Source organism: Rattus norvegicus, chromosome Y (genome assembly GCF_036323735.1).
Source record: "Rattus norvegicus strain BN/NHsdMcwi chromosome Y, GRCr8, whole genome shotgun sequence".
Classification (NCBI taxonomy): Eukaryota; Metazoa; Chordata; class Mammalia; order Rodentia; family Muridae; genus Rattus; species Rattus norvegicus.
The window spans coordinates 19,925,037-19,947,187 of NC_086040.1; positions in this window are offsets into that span (position 1 = coordinate 19,925,037).

The following is a 22,151-nucleotide window of genomic DNA, read 5'->3' on the forward strand; positions in this document are numbered from 1 at the left end:
TTTAAGGAAGGGGAATGGATGTGGAGGGGACAACCATTATAGAAAAGGAGGGGAAGAATTTAGGGCTGAAGGACAGGAACCCCAGAAAGAAAATAACATTTGAAATGTAAATAATAAATACCTAATTTAATAAAAATGGAAAAAGTTTAATCTTACAGTTCTAAAATCTTACTGTTCAATAAATATAGCTTTTGAGATTTTAAAACATTTATTTCCTATGAATATTGATATTGCATATGCACATGGAAAACAAGTGCACACCACTATATTAGTTAGTAATATGGAGCCTGAGAATTGAACTCAAATATTCTAGAACTATCTTTCAGAATCATTTAAAAAGTTTTTGAATTATTTCTAGCTCTTATCTGAGACAGACACTTCTTTATTGACTATGTCCAATTGTTTTTAAAAAGTTACAAAAAAGTTACTTATTCTTTGTACAAATATTGTTACACATATTCCAACACTGACTCAGTATGAATTACGGTAATTATTATAAGGTATTATTAACCTATTTTCTTCATATAAAAGTAAATTCTTTAACTATTTATTTATTGGATCATTTGAATTTTTTTATTGTATGAAATATCAAAATCTACATTTGCAGGTCATTATCATTTACTTAAAATATTAATTTCATTGATGTTAATATGGCCCTGATGCAGTGGACAATGGGAGAAATGTAAGGACTGTTGAGAAATGTACAGTCTCCTCTTTATTAAGCTTGGCATGTATCAAAATCAGAAAGGTAGAGTGACTGATATTGATATGTATAAACGAATTAATTACATATGGTATCCTATACTGTGAAAATTATAAGAAAGCTCAATATTTTAGGCTTTTAATATTTAAAGTAAACTAAGTTATTTTAGATAGCTTATAAATATATGTCCTTCTGAGGAGATAATTGAGCCTTAGTAATCAATGTTTGTGTGTTTAAATGATTAGTTTGTATACAAGTTTACAGAAACATTTTCACTGGAAGGAGTCTAAGTAAGAAATCTATAAACTGTGGTTTAGGCAGCATCCAAATGTTCTCCCACAACATGACCTTCTAGAAAGTGTAGCATAATCTGCAAAAAAAAAAATAATATACTTGAAATTAAAACTTGGAGGAAATGCCCTGGCATGGCTACATTATCACTGTTAACTGTGACATTTTTCACTTGCCTTCTGTGGCCAGACATGAAGGCTCTGAAGCAAAGTTGCATCCTGTTGATCTATGAATAAGCTGAAGGAGTCTATCAACTTGGTTACATAAAGCATATGAAAGGCGTGACAAGACAGTATCAGGCCATTGTGTCACTGCCTCCCAATGGAAACATGGAAGTGTTGACAATCACAGAGTGTGGTCTCATGTCTGAACTTTGACACCCAGCTAGGCACAGTGTAACCTGTTAGTTAGCTTCCTGAGTACCATCCACAAGCCAAGGGTAGGCTCAGATGAAGCACTGTTGAAGAGAGCTGCTGTTCCTTGTGAGCTACATGTCAGGGTATGTGGAAGACCATTCAGCCTCTTGTTACATGGGAGATCAGAGTAATGAGAGGCAGAAAGAGGGGACAAATCTGTTTTTTTCTTGGCCACCATAACTACATCTTCCAGGCTAAGGATATGCTCATGGAAGTCTAGTGTCTCACATTGGTATAGGCCAATCTGTATGCAGTCTCAATAGCACAACTGGCTCCAGGCTTCCATCATGGATACTGGGATTTACAGGCAGACATTTATAAAATTTATTCTAGATTCACAAATTTTTATGGCTTCATATTTACAAGGCATGTTCTTTCATGCTCACTATGTGTCTGTCTTTCTCTGTTTCTCTGTCTTATCTCTATTTGTGTCTATCTGACACTCTGTCCTATTTTTCCTCCTTCCTGCAACAGTCTTTAGTAATGAAAGCACATTTCATGTCAGTTTATGCACTTGCTTCTCTCATAAACCCCAGTGTGATTTGAACTTTTTGTTCTCTGGAGAACCACAGTTAGAAATATAGTTGACATCCAAATCTACTAGACTAGAACTTTAAGAACTGAAAAGATGTAGACTATTCAGCAAATTCCAACAAGCGTAGGTTCCTAGGAGCATGTATGGAAAGAAAATTTTCAGAGATCCAAGAAATACATGAAAGGCTGACCATGGGCTGGCTTCTCTTTGCAGGGAATTCCAGTATCAGGAGAAAGGTCGCTTGGGACTTTAATGTATAGTTTGTGAATACCTAGTCTCTTCCCTTACTTTATCCTTCCCTGTCTGTATATTCCTAAAGGATGTGGTACATAAATGTAGTAGTGACTCACTTTCAAATGTGTAGATGTCACATGTGGCACCCAATTGAAAAATTTGACTTTTCTTCCCTGGTTCCAGCTCCTTAGAAGTGATCCACAACATCATTTTCCCTATGACTGCTGCTTTGTTTCGTGTGTGTGAGTGTGTGAGTGTGTGTGTGTGGGTGTGTGTGTGGGTGTGTAAGTATATATGTGTCTGTCTGTCTGGATGATTTTATCTCTCGGTATCTTTCCTCCACATGATACCTCTCCATAGTTCAGCTTGACTTCTTCATTGTTCATTCCAAGGTTTACCCATCATGCTTTTTACCAGTTTGCTTTTGTTGTCACAAAGTACAACTATGTTAACCAAAGCATTTGTAGCCAGAAGTCTGAAAAGCTGATCATATCACTAACAGACTCATGGCTAAATTAAGTTATTTTTGAGGCTCTGAGGGAAGTCGGGATCAGGACTCATGTAAGTTTTCTTTATTTTTTTACTCCCCTACTCCCACTGTAGTACTCTGTGGATATTCTGCATGTTTTTGCTTACTTGGGTTTACTCTACGTATCTGGTCCCCTTGGAAGGCATCATTCCAAACCTCCACCTTTACTTAGAAGGGGCAGTGATGAGGAATTTGAAAAAACTAATCATTTAGGTGAAGAATATGCCCCCTGAGAGGGAATAACTGTGTGGATCATTACTTCACTGACAATCAACTTGAGCTAATTTCTCAGCTTCCTTTCTTCCTTGTCATTTTGTGTGTGCTACATAAGGTAGGGAGGACGATTTCTGGCTTGTGTTTCAAAATTGAGTTTTCACTATTCATGCATGAAGGTGGGAAAAATTTAAGTAAATCAGTGATATCTCTGGGTTAGAAACAAGAGTGATGGAAAGTCTTCCCTTGTGTCTCAGGCAAATCTCTTGGAAAGGGCGACTTGTCTTGTTGATTTGGAGGAGAGCTAATTAATGGGTAGTTATGTGCTGTTGAAGGGGAACCTCTTCTGGATACTCTTATGTATGCTGGAATTTCCATCTGTGATGTCACTAGTGTTACGGAAAAAGAAAATTCCCATCTGGCAGTTAGTTAGTACATATTGGGTTACCTACATACATGTTTCTCAGGATTATCTAGCTATTTACAGAGAAAACAAAGAGCATGGAGAGACAAGAGAGGGAGAGAGAAGAAATTAAGATACTTTCTTGTTATTAAAGTGAAAAGGATAAATTATCTGGTGGAAAGCAGAAAGTATGAGCCCTGGGCTGGTGCTGAGAAGCTTCCTGGAATAGGTGGTCTTGGCTCAGGTGTTTTGGAGCAGGAATTATGGTATGAAGCTTCTGGATTCCTAACAAAGATACAGAGTTAAGAATAACTCATGAACTTTTGGCATAGAGACAGGAATTGACAAGCATGCAGCTGGTCTACTACAAGATTCTCAATATTATTCAGAATGAGAAAGAATACCAATAAGATCCACAGAGGGAAAAGCTTTGACTCTCAGGGTAGAGTACTGAACTTCATCTTCAGAGGATTCCTGTACATGTCATTGGAATGTTATTCCAAGAGTGGACAGAGGACTACTCCCCTAGACACATATCAAAGTCTCTGACTCTTTTTGTCTTGAAAATACATGATTAAGGCTTGGTGGTCCTAAGCACTATGAATTCCAGGACTTACCTGCATCCTATCATATATGAACTGAAAATGTCCTCCTTTTCTTCATGTCTTGGCCAGATTTTATTGTTTAAGGCCAGGGGGACTGCAGAAGGGAGTGAGGCATAGGTCTAGGAATCATGGTTGTGAGAAAGAAAGTAGGTAATAGATCTAGCTTGAAGGGAGTTTTCCTTCTCTTTCAGTGCTTCAAAGTGTCTGTAGATTTCCTCTTTCATAAGGCTTCATTGGGGGACTCAGCATATTCTATCCTGTGCGAGGGCCATTTCTATGTATGTTACCTTGTGTTTGTCTATAGGATCTGCTGGAAAGCCATCATCCCAAACTTCCACCATCAATGAGCAAGTACAACAGATGAAGAAGATGAGAAACTGACTATTGAGCTCCAAAAGATGAACTGTGAGTTGGAAAACTCCCATGTATACTGAACTATTGCACCAACAGAATTTGGAGAGAAGTTAGTCATTATGCCCACTTCTTTGTATACCCCTCTGAATTAACCTCAGTTTTCTCACACCGCAGGAAAATGCAACTGTAATGTCCTCATGTACAAACTAAGTTTCTTATGTTCCTCTCAGAGGCAGAACATGAAGAAAGGATAGGAGTGTGATAGGAAGCTATTTTATTTTTCAGAAATGCAGAAGCTGTGGTTTGAATAACAGTCTTGGGATATGGCAAGTAGTGTGTGAGCCCTCATCATAGATTTTAATAGACACAGAATCCATTTTCTGTCCTTAGAGGAACACAGAAAGCTGGTCACCTACAGAAGCATAGTAACTTAAAAGTAGATACGTGAACTTTTATTTTTTTATTTTAAAGATTTATTTTATTTGTTTTGTTTGAGTATTCTGTAACTGTCAGACACAACAGAAGTGGGAGTTTGATGCCATTATACATGGTTTTATGCCATGATGATTTTGCTGGGAATTGAACACAGGACCTATGGAAAAACAGTTAGTGCTCTTTAATGCTGAATCATCTCACGAGGCTGAACTACTTTTGATGGTGATGGTGATGGTGATGGTGATGGTGATGATGATGATGACGATGACAATGATGACGAGGATGATGATGATGATGATGTTTATTATTATTATTATTATTATTATTATTATTATTATTATTCTGAAACTCTAAAAGGATAAAGATTTACCCTCCTCCAAAGCTCTTCCCCATCTCCTGTCTCAAGATAACCTACAATAAAGAAGACACTATCACAGCTGCCCATTCTCCCAAGCACTGAAGAAAGAAAAGTTTTACTTTGACTTGGTTAGGGAGATTTTCTTGTTGATGGGGCTCATAGCTTCAGATCTGGAGCAGGGAGACTATGGAAATGGGAACTCTTTTGGAGGAATCTGCTTACCATGTAGGAATGGGGAAACAGTGAGCAAAAGTAAGGTGTTGTTCCCCGACCTCATCCCTTGTTAAGAAGAAAGTCTCCTCTTCACAGTTTGGGAACTGGGTAAGCAGGCTAAGCAAGCATGGCTAACAAGCCAAACCAGATGGGTAAACATTTGTCCATTGGGTATACAGGGGGAGCATTTCATTGATAATGCTTACTGTATCTCCTATCCATTGTGTTCTAATCCCATGCAAGGAAAGTTTGGTGGATTTTGTCTGTCCTGTGTCAGAACAATAGTGTTTCCCATTCTGAAGGCTGTTTCTTCACTGATATGAACCTTGAGAGAACAGAGGGAGCCAAGGAAAGCCACAGCCAATAACATACTACATTCTAGAATATCAAGCCCTTCTGAGAAGAAACATTTTCTTGTAGCTGTGAATGCAGCAGGGAGGAAAATTACAACCAACCTCTGATCATGCAGCATAAAAATTAGCATGAGATAAAGAAAGGCTTAAAAATGAGTCAGATCTCTGATACATAGCAAGAATTGGTCCCGGGCAGTGTCACAAATAACAGGAAGGTTATTTTGTTGAGCAAGAGTTACTCTTCTGGAGTCCTCAGATGTTCATATGTGCGTGAAAATCTGTTATGGAAGACTGTATTGATATCATACTCTAATCCAGAGAGAATATACAAAAAAGTATATTATTCCTTCGGCAGTATTGTTTGAAATTAATTCACATCACACATTTTTATGTGAGGCTGATATTAATGTTCTACATAGATAAGAGCATTAACTCAATCCTTGCCTTAGTAATTTGTCTTGTTTTGAGTTTTTTAATTTGGAAAATGGTTGAATATTCTTCAATTCCACACCTGGACTGAAGTGACTGTTCCTCAGACTGTATAGATAGAGGACATCTGAGTAGTAATTGACATTTTTAGTCAGGGAGTCTCCCCATTGATCTGTTTGGACCTGAATAAGCATGCATAGACTTATTACAGTTAAGGGAATCATGTAATATCCAAAATATTACAGGATCCATCTGCTTTAAATATTTTATTTTACACAGGAGAAGAAAGGTGTATCAAAGGCTGTGTATCAGATGTTGTAGATAATACATCATCCATAGAAGATAATATATCAAGAAGAATTCTGTAGGGCTACACAGATTGATCTAAGTATCCCCACACAATTCTAAGCCAGGAGGTACAAGAAATCACTTCACGTGGAAACTTAAAATAATCTGATGCTATGGTATCTGGAGTGTTAATAGATAAAGAAAAACCAACTAAATAGCATATGCATATATACCAGATGCTATTCAAATATTATCCATTTGCAGTTTGCAACCTACTTTTAGCACAAAGAGATTGATTCCTCTCTTCACAGATTCTGATCAGAACCATTGAGTATTAAGAAATCTATATTAGAACTCACTTGTGTATCACTTGTCTTTATAACTAGGTAGTCACAGCAAACATGACATTCAGGAAGCATAGCTTGAACTTGGCAATAGTGGAGGGAGTTCATGGAGTGGATGAGGTTTGGGCATGAAACTCAAAAGTCTAAAATACCACTTAGATTTGAGTTTTGAGGACAATAAATACTTAATGAGTTTTGGGATATAATTTGAATATAAAGACTCCAAAAATTATTTGTCAATCAGCTCTGATTCCCTATGGAGATTGGTGGATATTATAAATTTAGTCTGTGCCCCAGAGGTATAAGTAAATGGTGCAAGTGATTAGATATGCTAAAGAGGCATGCAAAACAGAGGAGGCCATGGTATCTTTGAACAAGTTTGCTTCTCCAAAACGTAGCACGATTTACTGTGGAGTGACCTAGACACTAGACACACATACACATACACACACACCCACACACACACACACACAAACACACAAACACACACAAACACACACACAAACAATAACCCACAAATAACTGACTTCCTCTGTGCTGTGTGTGGCATGCTGGATTTATCCAGGATATGAAGTGTATTCTCCACAAGTAAGTAAAACCCAAAGTCAATGAAAAATTTAGAATTCCTCCTTCTTTCCTGAGAAACATTCTGTGCATGAGTAATGCTTACATTTTAAAGTTTAAGAGGGATGAATTGAAAACAGTAACTACTGAATCCCACTTTAAAACAGCATTTCAGAGATGTATAGTGATTCAATTTGGATTTTATGAAACTGCAGTTGCACAGGTCTCATGATTGTAGTATTGAACCAGGTCATTATTAGACATAACTCTGTAGAGACAGTAAGAGCTTGGAGAACTCTTCAAGTTAAAAATATAAGGAACCGTATTGGCAACAGCTTAATTCAAAATGGAGAAACTTGTGCTTGGGTAAGGTTCTGTACCTAAGACTGAGCAGCTGGTTCAAAGCCAACGACAAGCATTGCATGTAAACAATCACTACGTGGTATAGAACCTGTTACCATAATGAAGAAAGCTAAGGGCTTCAGGAAATATGCATGAGGAAGACATTGAATTGTAGAAATTATATACAATAAATTTAGTCATACACATTGAGAGGATGAATTTTTGAAATGTTTCTCTCCTTAGGAGTGTAAACATTTGAGCTAAGTAAATGCTGTAGCCTAGGTAGGAAAGGGAAGTGAATTTCCATTCAGACATCGGAATTAACTATCATGACGAACATGAACATGGGAGGGTTTCAAAGAAATGTTGAAGCACATGAAGAGCTTCTGAGCATCAAGGAGGAGTCTCATAGGATTAATTTGTTTTTATTATGAGGGATTTTCAAGTTTATTATTGGAAATCAGTCAAGATCATTTCAAAGTCTAGAAACCAAATTCTGCACAAGTCTCATATTAGCTATAGAAGACTGTGACCTGTAAAGGCCCCAAAAAGGCATAGATAGATTCACCTTTTAAAATGTATTACAATTGGTGACTGAGTGCCTTTCCACTATTTCCCATGGCCAGCCACAGGTTAAGACTGTGGTGCTAAACCTTCAGCAGGAGAATTCTGCTTAGTTTAATTACCGTGTATTGTTTTTGGTTTGAGTTGTATTTACTTCAAGTATTAGCATTGTTGGTTTGGTTGGAAGCTTTGTTATTCATTCTTAATTAATTTTTGTTCTTTTGAAGAATTTGCAGTTCTTTTAATATCATGCATATTACATTATGATTGTATCATTAAAGACCTTTTTGAAAAATTAATATATATTTTTTCAGAATAAAATGTGTTTTTCAACTCATAAGAAACATGTTTTTTTCATGTGTAGTGTTGCATCCTGTAATCCCAAAAAACATATGCAGAGATCGATCACTGAAATTTGCAGCGGCCTTGGGATTCACAATTGTTCCCAGCAAGCCAGAGGTACACATGTGGATTCATATTTCGGTGTTGCTAGTGTGGCCTACGCTGTATACCAATTTCATGATGGAAAAGGTAACCATACTGTATCCTTGTGGTCATATATTTAGCTACTACTAACATATAGTACTTTAGGAATGATAACATAGAACAAATTAATGAGAAAATCAACAGTACTGCTCTATTGACTCTGAGGAAAGGAAAACATTCACCAATGGATTAGAAATAAAACTCAGAAAATTCAGAACTAATCTGTCTCTGTTTTCTTGAAATCTAGTCTCAGTGGGAACCACATAGAAGAGATAATAAATTCCATGTTTTTAAAAAACTTTTTTATACTTAGTTTTTATGTTGTCAGCCTTGAATATGTATTTGGTGCCTATTTTGGATAGTAGATTGGTTCAGATTATTATCATTACTATTATTATTGCTATTATTTCTTTTATACATAAGTGTTTCGCTTGATGTAAGTGCTATGTACCACGTAAATGCAATTCCCGCAGAATCCAGTCAGGGTCCATGAATTCCACCTGAAACTGGGTTATCCTTTTGGTTCTATGTTAATCGAATGACCAAAATGGATGAACTATCTCTCCAGGCCCTGCCCATTACTTTTATCCTACGTTTTGTACTGTATTAGTTGAACTGGATCAAACTCAACCAAAGGGAGAAGTTTTGTGAGAACTACAGGAATACATATATGCGATAGGAATGCTTATTGTCTAAACTGCCAGTCATCAAGAGGGCATTAGTGGATACAGCATCGTACCTAAGCATCTCTTATTTTAAGGGTTGGAGCAGAATTGTCAAATCTCATCCTGTGTTATGATGTAGATTAGACTCATCAGATTAAATTAAGAATTAAAATACTCTCCTGGGGATGAAAGTGGTAAGGAAATCAATCTGATGTATCATAAATCATAAATCATGTACTAAGAGCAGGATCAAACTACTCTGGGGGATGTAGCCTGCAGCAGAGACCACAGATCTTTGGTTGAGAATAATTCTGTTCAAAACTGGGAAGGGAGAAAAATGAATGATATTGTTCTACAAGATCTCCCAACAGTTAAAAAAGTGTTTCTTTCAGATCAGTGAATGATTCTTGTAAAGCAACTCCTGGAATGAACTTCTAATACCAACCAGCAGCCTGAGAATTTATGTGTGAAAGAAGAAATTCTGTGTCTCTCCAGAAATTTGCTTTCAAAGCAACAGCCAAAAGTGTCCATCCTATGAATGATACATAGATACATACAAATTATAGCAGGATGGATACAGAGTTTCTTCAGGTCCATGAATGACGTATTCAGCAGTTAACCTGGCTCAGCAATTAAGAAAATTTGTGCCAACACTTGAGACCTGAGATCCTTCCCTATAAGCCCCATGATTGAAGAGAAAACAAACTTCAGACAACTTGTCTCAGATTTTTATGTAGATAGCGTTTCCTGGTCCAGGTGCACAGAGGGAAGGAATTCTAGTTTTCCAATTCTTGTTTATCCTATAATACTTCCTGATGTACTCATGCAAATATATCAGTGTGCATTTCATTGATAGGTTAGTTTTGCTATTTTAATTCTGTTGCAAATAACAATAGAAAGGTGGACTGTATCAAAGCATCATATGAAAATCATGCTAATGGAATGGGGACATTAGTAATTTATAACTGAGCGGAACCTCTTACTAGACACAAACTGATGGAAAAGGTCTTCTCTTGATTCCCGATGTAGAAGCCAGTGTTTCCTAACAGAGAGCAGAGGATGAATCTCTCTACAGAGAAAAGGGATTTATCTCAATGATCACAGGCTGTGGACCACATAATTTAACAATGGACGGATATTTGGAAAGTGCAATAATCCAGTAGTTGATCAGTCCACAAGCCAAGATGTCTCATCTGGTCATTATTATATGATTAAATCTTCAGTAAGCAGGTTCTATTGTCTGTGAGGGTTTGGTAGCAATGTGAGTGCAAGCTAGAAAAAGTAAAAGCTTCTTTCTTCCACGTTTTCTATGGGCTTCAAGTAGAATGCATTAAGAATACATCAAGATTTTCATTTTTCAATGGACCAGTACCTTAAACTGAACGTTCATTTCAGGGACACTGCAGCCTCACAGTACTGCTCAGGAGTATGGGAACTGCATGACCCAGTCTGGGAAGATGGTCGTGTTCATTGAGCCCACCTTCCAGTATTGCAGAAATACCGAAGACGTCCTCAATCAACTCCCTTTCAAGCATGGTCTTCTGGGATTTGAAGATATCACAGCAACTAACAACACCTATTCAATTCAAGATTATGTACAACAGCTCACTAGAGTGAGAATAGTTCCTTTGGTCTTTAAAGGTAATCAAAGACTCCATAGGCAGACGCAGTGATCTATACTATCTGCAACAGAATGGGGAGCTGATGACATGGCTGAAGCAGATTGGAGCAATGTTGTTATGAAAAGGGTGGCAGTAAATCCCATGCTGACATCTGTCATCCAGGCAAGCTGAAGGCCAGCGCACCTGAGAGATGATGTGTGTCATGGAGGAGGACAGTATTTTCTTGTTACTTGGATTTTCAAAAAATTGGCTTTTATTCTATTCCTCAGTGCTTAAATATGATGCTCTTTGCATGAAATCATGGGGTACGGAAGCTTAACAGATCACAGAGGATTGATTATCCATACTTCAGGTGCTGACATGTCTCTACCTCTAAACCCATGTTTAACAATCCAGTGCATCTAAATTTCCAGTGAATCAATTACTGTTATTCTACCATGCTGTTCTTCTGAAGTCATTTTACAGAATTCCATTTTCTAAAGATTATTAAAACAATGAATATTATAAAGTTGTTTATGATCTACACACTGTCCTTTCCCTCCCTCATACATGTACATCTGCATTTACAGCTCTCAGCCAGTGTTCTAAACCTTTCCCTACCACAACCCACAGAAGTCCACACTTGTATGAGGATGCTGTCTGAAAAACAGATGAAGAGCTTTAGCAGAGTTGATCCTCTATGTAGCAATCTTAACATAGACAGCAGACCATATGATGAATTCAGCTTTGTTCACAAACTGGTTAATTGCCAAGAAAATCCCAAACAGTTGTGAGTTGATTCTAGTCAGAGTCCCAGAAAATTCAAATATGAAATGCAAATTTTCAGAGCTCTCCTTCAAAGAATGTCTATGAAAGAAGTAGCTTGCAAAACACTGTTCTAAAATATTCCATTCACACTTACATTTAGCTTTGATGTCTTGCAATGACGTTTATTAATCATGGAACTGCAGGTCTCTTTTCTGGTCTCCAAAGAGAATGATACGTTATTAAAAAAGATGTATCTGCAGATGACTAAAAAAAATAAAAATAAAGAATAGATCTTGATTAAAATTCTGGGTTAAAGATGCAACATCTTACCACAAATATCAGATTAGAAGTAGATTTGACATATATAATGTTTGTGTGTGTGTGTGTGTGTGTGTGCGTGTGTGTGTGTGGTGTACTTGTGTGTGTTAAATCAGACTTGTATGGGGTTGGGGATTTACATCAGTGGTAGAGTACTTGCCTAGCAAGCGCAAGGCCATGGGTTTGGTCCGCAGCTCCAAAAAAAAAAAAAGATATTTTTGAAAAAATCAGACTTGTATGTCTGGTATTTTAAGAAAGCTTACCTAGTAGAAGATTATTTTTAATGTCGTCTTGAATCTCTTCACAAGGATATTATTGAGAATATGTGTCTATCAGTGTAAATTATTCTGTAATACTCAGTCTTCCTCTCTTTCTGTCAGTCGTAAGTAATTCTTTCACCCTCTATCTGTACCTTTCTGTTTACCTCATTTTCCCCCTGCATCACTCTCACTCTTTTATTCTCTGTCAATTGTTGGATAATAACAGATTCAAAATGTATTTAGTACTTTTTTCTACTTTATGGAATCATCTAAGAAATTTTCAATGTTATTTAAAAGTCTAATCAAAGTTTTAAACTGAATTCAGGTGTTCCTATTATATTTTAGGAGGGAGATATTAGATGCCTGATTATGTGTCATTTTCCAGTATACTGCTGTTTAAATTATGCATATTGAGATGATTTAATATTTGAACATCCAATATATCCAATAAATATTTAATGCTTTAAAAATATTCTAGATTTGGGACTTTATATAAAAAGTGTTTTCTCCACTTCTCCTTTCTTCTCTTTAATTTTATTAATTCTACACTTCTTTAACTAACTTGGGCAGAACTTATGACAATCTTGTTAATACCTTCCATGAATGAACTCTTCCTTTCATTCATTATATTGTTGTCCTCATTTTATTGATTTCCCCCATGATGAGTTGGATATATATATTACACCCCTTCAACAAGGCTCAAAGGCCACCCTGAATAAGGTGCAAAGAGACTGTAGGTGCCCAAAATGTGGGGGTGATTATAGGGAAATCATGTCTTCTGGATATGTAGAGTGCTGCCCTCATGGCACATAGCAGCTGTGGTTCCCTGCACAGCTTCAAGCCAGTCAACACTCCAGAACGCTGTGTAAAGGCCTGAAAGCTGTTACTCCTAACTGACACACTATGGGCAGTTAGTGTCTTCTGTTGGAGGGTTGAAAGATTTTTGTCAGGAATCATGGCGTTATTAAACAGTATTTTAATGTAGAAGATATACAAAGGTAGGATTCAAAGAAATATAGTGATGTAGGTAAAATAAATGGGAAAATTATCGTCAAAATATTTGGTGGAAATTCTCAAAACAAATAAAAGAATTAAAGTATATACCTCAATATTATGTACATAGAGAATGTTTGATTATAGAGGGATGTTTCATAAAGTGACCTTCATGAATTTTGTTAGTTACAACAGATCTGCCGATTTTGTGAGTTTAGGGAGAGCACATTATCTGATTTGACCTTAGTAAATTAAAGTGGCTATTTTCAAAAATATTAAGCATTTTTCCACGTTCAACAAAGGGCTTCTCTAAATCATAATGGAAAAACTAAAACACTGTATATCCAGAAAAAATAAATAATTGGGTACATATCTAAACAAAACATTCACAATTGAAGAAACATAAATGACTAAGAATCTAAAGCAAAATACATATCATCCTTATACATTACAGAAATGCAAATCAAAATTATTCTGATATTTTTTCATCCCTTTCAGAAACCTGAGTTGAATAACATATGAGCCAACTTATCTTTACTGTGTTATGGAGAGAGGAGAACATTGCTATTCTCCTGGAGGGAACACAAAGTTCTATAGTAACTTTAGAAATCAGTATGGTATTTCTTCATGAATGTAGAAATGGATACACCTAAAGATATAACTAGAGGACATATATCCAAATGTTGAATTATTCTAGTATAGAGACCCTTGATAATTTGGAAATAGTAAAGTTGTTCTTTAACGAATGAATGCATAAGAAAAATATGGTGCATTGACAGACTAGAAAAAGGACACCATGAAATTTTCAGGACAGTGAATGTATCTTGTGAAAGTCATCGTAGATGATTTAACCCAGATCAAAAAGGGAAAATGGGATACTTATTTATTTTAACCTGAATGTTAATTCAGAAAACTGTGCATCTGTATGATCAGTTTAGTGAGTGCTTTCCTCATTTTGTGAAATACAAGTGTACTTATGATTTGCTGAGGGACACTTTCAGGAACAGGAATGTCAAATGTGAAGAGACAGGGGAGAGGGCGAGAATGGAGGGAATAAAGAGATGTACAGCTAAAAGTGAGAGAAATTTGAGTCATAGAATGGAAACCTAATGAAGTAGAAACACTTTTTTTAATTTTTATCAAGGATAATAACGATTTATTATAGCTACAGGGACAGAAGATAAAATATTGTTTGGGTTTATCAATGTAAATTTTCAATAACATGTACATTTTAAAAATTATGGATTTCAGTTTTCAGTAACCTGTAATACACATAATGTCTGTATAGTCCTTAAGGTATGAGTTGTAAATGACTCTGTTGGAAACATAAATGTATTATATTATAAATATTACATGTATACAATAATATATTCATTTATTTACATTCCAAATGTCATATCCCACATTAGTCTTTCTCACTTGAATCACCCAAGCCATTCTGATCTTCTTTGTTTCTAAGATGGTGCTCCCCCATCTACATGCCCACTTCCACTTTAGTCCTCTACCAACCCTCTTCTCTGGGATATGACGTCTCCACAGGACCAATTGACTCCCTTCCCAGAGATGGGACATGAGGCAGTTGTCTTCTCCATATGCTCTACGATCTATGTAGCAGAAGACATGGTCTATCCCAAGTATACAATTGTTTGTGCTAAATTTCCTGAGCCTCTGAAGGGTAAACTTAATTGATAGTGTTGTTCTTCATATTGAGCTCCAATCACCTTCAGATCCTTCAGGAAATCCCCTAACCATGCTTTTTGGCTCTCAGTTCCTCTCAAATGGTTATCTGTATATCAATCTGTCACCGCCAGGTGATGGCAGAACCCCTAGGAGGACAGACTAAATATTAGGGCCTTATCTGCCAGCACATCTTGATATCAGGAATAGTCTGAGGATTTGGAGTCTGTGGATGAAATTGTTCTTCTGGTCGGGTGGTCTCTGGGTTGCCTTTCCTTCAGTCTCTGCTCCTTCTTTATCTTTGCAGTTTTTAGACTTTTGACAATTATAGGTTAAAGATTTTGAACTGTGTGGGCATCACCTGCTCTTCACAGGTAGGCATGTCTAGCTACAGGAGGCAGACTCTTGTAGTTCTATCTCTTTGCTGCTTAGTATTTCAGCTACTATCATCCCAGTATTTTATGGGACCTCTTGCATCACTGGCATCAGTGACATTCCTGGGGATACCCAATTTAACCACCCACCACTGATGCTTATTTTTATTTATTCCAATTTTCCTCTAGATTTCTCTCTTTTCTCTTTATATTGTTTCTACTCTCCCCATTTTGTCCATCCTTCTATACTTTTAGCAAGGTCTCTCCATCCCTCTGTCTTCCATTACCATTTTGTTCTCACTTCTAAGTGGGTTGCAAGAATCCGCAGTTTGGCCTTCTAACATGTTACCCTCCATGTGATAAGTGATTTGTGTATTGGGTATACTGAACTTTGGGGTCTAACATCCACTACTCACTGAGTACATCCCATGTTATGTCCTTTTCAATCTGTTACTTCACTAATTCCCAGGTCCATCCCTTTGATACAAAGTTCTTGGTTTCCTCATTTTTAATACCTGAGTAGTATTTCTTTGTTTAAATATAGCACACATTCTCTATTTATTCCTCAGTTGAGTTGACGTATATCACGATTGTTTCCAGCATTCGACTAATGTAAGTAAGGCTGCCATGAACATGTTCAACAACATGTCATTTTTATATGTGGATCATGCTTGTGTATTTGCGTTGAAGTGAGTGGTAAAGCCAGGTCATCAGGCAATGCTATTTGCAATATCCTCTGAACCTCCACATTGATATACAAAGTGGCTTTACAGCTACTAATCCCACCAGTAGTGGAGGAGTGTTCCACTTTCTCTACATCTTAGCCCTCTGCTACTGCATTAGATTTTTGACTTAGTCAAACTAATGTAGACTCTCAAGTTCATTTCTGTTTGCATTTTTATGATAACTAAGGATGTTGATCATTTCTTGATGTGTTTTGGAGCTATTGAGATAACTCAGTTGAGAATTTTGGTTTAGCTCTCTAACACAATTTAAAAGTTGGGTTACTTGTTTGTAGGGGAATTTAACTTTCTAAATTATTTCAATATTTTTTTTTATTATGGCACTCTACCAGATATAGGGTTGGTTAAAATCTTTCCCAAATGTGTATTTCTGTTTTTTTTCCTATTGGCAGTGTATTTTGCTTTAAAGAAAAATTTTAAATTGATGAGATTTTATATATATCTTAGTGCCTGAACCTTTGGTATTTTGTTCTGAAAATTTTCTCCTGTGCAAATGTGTTTTAGGCACTTTCTGCCACTTTCTCTTCTTTTGTTTCTGCATATATAGTTTTATAAGATTTTTTGATGTACTTGGACTTGAACTTTTAAGAAAGAGATAGAAATGGATCAATTGGCACTCAGCTATATCCAGACCAACGGTTAGGGTATCATCATTTCTTAAAATGCTTTCAGTGATGTACAACACACTTAGTCATCAGGTAAATACAAATCAAAACAACCATGAGATTCCACCTCACATCAGTCAGAATGGCTTAAAAATCAGGTGATAGCAGATGCTGGAGAGAATGTGGAGAAAGAGGAACACTCCTCCATTGTTGGTGGGATTGTAGACTGGTACAACCATTCTGGAAATCAATCCTGAGATTCCTCAAACATTGGACATTGCCCTGTCTGAGGACCCAGCTATACCTCCCCTGGGCATATAACCAAAAGATGCTCCAACATACAACAAACACAAATTTTACAGTTTTTTCATATCAGCCTTATTCATAATATTCATAAGCTGGAAAGAACCCAGATGCCCTTCACCAGAAAAATGGATACAGAAAATGACATATATTTAAACAAAGTACTACTACTCAACTATCAAAAACAATGAGTGCATGAAATTCATAGTCAAATGGATGGACCTAGAAAATATCATCCTGAGTGTTGTTTACCAATCACAGAAAATCACACAAAGTATGCACTCATTTATAAGTCGATATTAGCCCAAATATTCAGATTTATTCAGATTGCTTTACATACAATGCACGGACCACAAGAAACTCAAGAAGGAGGGCAAAATAGCAGATGATTCACTCCTTTCCTAAAAGGGTAACTAAAATAACCATTATAGGTGTAGTGAGGCATTGTTTTTAGGAGACAGACAGACAAACAGACAGACAGACAGACAGACACACACACACACACACACACACACACACACACACACACACACACACATATATATATATATATATATATATATATATATATATATATATATATATATATATACCACAACTTGATAAAATTGATGAACCTAAGAAGTGCATCCTGACAGGAACTGTATATAGATCCTCCTGAGAGAAACAGCCAGAGCATGTGAAACACAGAGATGAATGCCAGAAGCAAATCACTAAACTAAGCATAGGACCAACTTTGGAGGAATTAAAGGAAGGACTGAAGAAGCTGAAGGAACTTGCAACCTCAAAAGAAAATACTGCCATCCAATCAGATCTTCCAGGTAATAAACTACAACCCAAAGACTACACATGATCGGACCCTGGGCTCCAACTCCATATGTAGCAGTGAATAGCCTTGTTGAGGAACCATTGTGAACCCCTTGGTCCTACTAAGGTTGCACACTTCATGTAGGGGAAATTACAGAGGGGTGCTTTAAGGAAGAGAAGGGATGTTGAGGGGACAACTACATTAAGTAGGGGAGGGGGAGAGGTTCGTGCTAATGGACTGGAACACCAGAAAACGAATAAAATTTGAAATGTAAATAATAAATAACCAATTTAATAAAAATGGAAAAAAAGTGTAATCTTACACATCAAAAATCTTAATCTTAAATAAATATAGCTTTTGAGGTTTTAAAGCATTTATTTCCTATGGAGATTAATATTGTGTATGCACATGGAATACAAGTGCTCAGCACTATGTTAGCTAGCTATATGGAGCCTGAGAACTGAACTCAGATGTTCTAGAAATATCTTTCAGAATAATTTTAAAAAGTTTGTGAATTATTTCTACATTTACCTGACACTTCCTTATTGACTATGTTCAATTGCTATTAAAAAGATACAGAAAAGTACTTATTCTATTTACAATCATTGCTACACCTATTCCAGCAGTGACTCAAAATGAATTAGGGCTTATATTATAAGGAATTATTAACCTACAGTCTTCCTATAAAAGTAAATTCTGTACCTATTTATTTATTGGATCTTTGATTTTTTGTTGTATGAAATATCAAAATCTACATTTGCATGTCATTACCACTTACTTAAACTTTTAATTTAATTGATTGTAATATGGGCCACATGTAGTGGACCATAGGAGAAATGTAAGGATTGCTGAAAAGCATACAGTCTCCTCTTTGTTAAGCTTGGTATGTAACAAAATGAGAAAGGTAGAGTGACTGATATTGATATGCAAAAACGAAGTAATTACATATGGTGTCCTATGCTGTGAAAATGATAAGCCAGCTAAATATTTAAGATTTTTATGTTTAAAATAAAACAAAGTTATGTTAGATTGCCTTTAATGGATATACTTCTGTGGAGATAATTGGGCCTTAGTAATGAATGACCACAAATATGGTACACTGGTATGCTTATAATTTTAAATTAATAATATCTGGAGGAGGCAATTGCTATATGAAGTTTCATCCACTATACCCCTGTTTAGAGATTGGATATGTCAGAGATGAAAAGGGTTATCTTCGGTTCCTTATTGAATTTTATTTAATTAAATGAATGTTTTCAAAAAGAAATATTAAAGAATATAGCCATAACTGAACAGATTTTTGTCACAGATTTTTGTTAGTGTTCTCACTCTGTGTAATTTCACTATAGGGTCAAGCAATATTGTTAGTATATCTGAGTCATTCATCACATTAAATCATCCACTAACCTTCAGCATGTTCAAATTAACAACATCCATATTGAAACCTGTACCAACTTTTAACTTTATTTCCTTTTCTGCCCTATTACAATTTGATGCCATTTTTCTACTGTTTACCATCAATTTGTAAATAAACCTGTTTATGTTATCCACTCAGAATCACTTGTAAATATTCTTAAACAACTTTCACTCAATATGAAAGTTAAGGTCTTTTACACTTTTTGTTTACAATTCCATGAAGCACTTCCCTGCATGAGGTCTTCTACCAGCTCTGCTTTCTCTTCCAGAAGTTTCCCTCCTATGCTTCCTGTCACATAGACAGCTTTCAGCTTTAGGTCTGAGTAGAACTAGCACTTTGTACCAACTTTGATTTTCTAGTCTAAAGTTTCAATGAAACAAACGGTTGGTACATAATTTATTGGAGGAAAAATAGGTCATTTTATTATCTCATATAAAGAGCAATTATAAAATGGTTAATGTTGAAAATAGTACTAAAAACACTGAAAGGGTAGTGATCACATTTGTAACAGAAAAATAATAGTTACTTGTGTGAGAGCGATGTTATTAAAGATAAAAAATGATGGATTGTGATTAATTTTCATGGTAGCACATGAGAATCTGTTATAGACTTAAATATAGTGATAGTATTTGAGGTAGAATGCAGAACAGGGTGGAATGTGACTGAAGATTTGAACATGCAGACAAATTATGATGCTGTGCATTTAAGTAGCAAAGACAAAATGATGTAAAAATTTGATAGATAAATGAAAAGGAAGTTAAGTATTTCATGTCTGTTAACTACCTGTGTGGGAGTGTCAAATAGACATTTTATTTTAAATATTATGGCTGATAAATCTCCCTTTAGGTATTAAAATATGAACACAATTCACATTTAACATTTTGCTCCATATTAGAAGATATGTTTATCTTTCAATACTATTTATTTCATGATTTTTGATTCTGAGTATGTGTTATTTGTCTACTTATCATCTGTTTTCTTTCATCAATGTAAATATGCATGTATATATGTATGTATGTATGTATGTGTGTGTATGTATGTATGTATGTATGTATGTATGTATCTATCTATCTATCTATCTATCTATCTATCTATCATCTATCTGTCACTCTGATCTGTCACATACAGCAGTCCTTTGATATATTTTGTACCTCACATAGGTTTAGTAGTATCCTGAAATCATATCACATGCTGGAAAAGATAATTAATTATATCTCATGCTAAAACATACATGCAGTCACATAACTAAAGTAAATATTTGTGTTTTTGTAAAATAGATGAGAAATTTCATAGTATAAAAATTATCTTTATTGAATCCATTTTCTGGACAGTACATTAAAATGACTCAAAATTAATGAAGCAGCTTTTAAAATTCTTGAGTACTAATGAATATATGAGAAAAGTTTCATAAAATTGGAAAATAGAGTGCATTTGTATGTTACACATATATACAAATATACACATATAAATATATACATGCATATATAGATATGGATATAGATATAGATATAGATATAGATATAGATGTAGATATAGATATAGATATAGATATAGATGTAGATATAGATATATACACACAATACACATGTGTCCACATACACATATATACATATACACACATATAAATATATATACAAAATATAAACAAATATCCTTATGTACACATACTCATATATACATATATACACATACATACATACATACATACATACATACATGCTTTTATAAAGCAAAATACTTGATTTTCAAAGAATTTGCCTAGACATGATGTATATCATTTGGTTTAGCCAAATAAGAGAAAAATGATGTTATTGCTAAATGGCTCTGTCTGAGGACTCATTTCTGCTTGTTTAACATGATGATGGTTCTACCAATCTGACTTCTATGTACTCCGGGAGTAATATGATGTCCTCTGCGTCTCTAACTCACTCATACACTTTCTCTGAAAATAAGTGATTCCTTATCCCTACAACTAGATGGCATGTGCCTTTAGCCACACCTAATAGGAAAATTAAAAGAGGAGCTTCTTGTCTTACAAACATTATTTTATAAACTTGCTTGAAATCATAGTTTTGATAATTATCATCTTGACCAAAGACACCATCAGGCTTACACATACACCTTTTTTTAAATAACTGTATTTTATTTCATACAAGAGTAAGAATAAGTAACTGCTATTGAGGTGGTTTTAAGAGTTTGCAGTACCATTAAAGCTCATAGGTTGTGTTTTTAAACTATTTATATTGGAAACATGGTCCAAGGGTTTACACTGTCTTGATTTTTCTCCTCTGATCACATATTGGATAACCCATTGCAACATTAGCGGCAATAGCTGTAAATGATTGGAATAGTCACTATCCCTTGAGGAGAAAATAATGTACAGGATTACTCAGCTACAATAATATATTTGTAGCAGCAGAAAACATTTCAAACATCTTATACTTTTCCAAGGGAAATCTGGCTTTAAAGACTATGACAAATAAATAAAGCACCAGCAACAATGTTTGTGCATCTTGAGTCTCTGCTGATCTTCAATTCCCTGAGAGAAGCAGAGCATAGAACTTCTCTCTGTTCTGGCTACTAACAGAAGCCTGACTGTTCTACTAGGTTGTGCCACTGCTGCTGTTTAATGTTTGTTATGACAACTCTACAGAACTGAACTACTAGTGTATTCATGAAAAGTTTGCTAATGGAACAAGCTGCCTATTCCAACTTTAGAACTGAAATTCTGCTTTCCAGACAACTCAGATGGGAGATGCTACAATGAATTTTTCTAAACAGGGCCACCACCCCTACCCCCGAATGCCCCCCCATCCTTTCTATTACCTTTGGTGCCTGGAGGGCTAAAGGAGGTTAAAGCTTTTAAGATGCATCATTAAATATTGATATTTGGAAAAAATAAAGTTTTAGTTTGAAGAGTTATCAGCTGTGGGCTATCCTTGGGGTGTAATATCACTCAG